Consider the following 1,083-nt stretch of genomic DNA (forward strand, 5'->3'; position numbering starts at 1 on the left):
TTTTGTCATGATTTGTCACATCCTTTATTTTGCGACTGATCAAGCAGGCCTTGATTACATCAGGCTCTAATAAAGCCATGACGTGCAGAGCTCATGGCCCTCTGCTGACATCATGAAGCCTGCTGGTCTTTTCTCCTTAATCTTGCCAGAGGTTCGGTTACAGCCTCCTGATGCAGCCGGAGAGGGCATCTCTCTCAGAATAGCATAGTGATGATGAGTCACCATGACCTCAACCTCTCTGAAATGATACAGTGAGCCGAGAAAGCGTATGCTGGTAAGCGCTGTGTTAATGTGTGACATCATATTACCGGATAACTTTGGGTTTTACTGGATCACAATGAGGTCATACTGTACATACCTCTGAGTGCTCTGTAGGGAGGCTGCAGCACCACCTGCTGGCTGAAGTCTGGAACTGCTTCCTTTAACAAGAGCTTTCACACGTTCAAACACAATTAATAATAATAACATGCAGCCTTGTTGCACTTTCACTCGACATGAAGCTTCCTGAATGCAACGCACAATATCTCATAATCCAGACTAACCTATGTGATAGCCCCATGGAGCTAATTATACGTCAGTGCTCTTCAAATCCTGCAATGATTCAGTCTTTCAGACGTATGTTTCTATTGAGTGGTTTGTTTATTTGGGATACTGTTTGGGGGGGGGGGGGGGAGATCTTTGACCTTCTCCATATTTGCCTGAGCCCTCTTATTAACCTTTCTGTTTGAAATGTTATCATATTTGAAGCTTGCAGACAAGATGCACACTGACAAAGGTCAGACTTAGCAGCAGCCAGATGACCTATCAGAACAGTCAGACAGACTGCTGCTTATTGGTGGATGGTAATAGACCAGTAAACCTTTTCTGGGATCAAGTCTGTCTCAGCGCTGTTTGTCAATGTCTAGAAATGAATGAGGGTGTCAGCAATGAACACACTTTGAGGTTGTATAATAACAGCCAGAAGATGGCAGCCCTGTGCATTTGAAGATGTTTCTGAAGATAGATAGATGTTGGAATATTAATCTATCTTACTCTACTTTAATTAGCAATATTAAAAATATATAGGAAGACTTTGTTAGTGTG

General features: G+C 42.7%; 1 long non-coding RNA gene across 1 annotated transcript; it reads right to left on the reverse strand.

Annotated features, from left to right (window-relative positions):
* Positions 1-566, reverse strand: LOC119494182. Its single transcript, XR_005208138.1, has 2 exons — positions 359-566; positions 1-238 (listed from the first exon to the last, which is right to left on the reverse strand). It is a non-coding gene; the product is annotated as an uncharacterized LOC119494182 (long non-coding RNA).
* Between the last annotated feature and the right edge of the window lie 517 nt (positions 567-1,083).

This window comes from Sebastes umbrosus, chromosome 9 (genome assembly GCF_015220745.1).
Source record: "Sebastes umbrosus isolate fSebUmb1 chromosome 9, fSebUmb1.pri, whole genome shotgun sequence".
In the NCBI taxonomy this organism is placed as follows: domain Eukaryota; kingdom Metazoa; phylum Chordata; class Actinopteri; order Perciformes; family Sebastidae; genus Sebastes; species Sebastes umbrosus.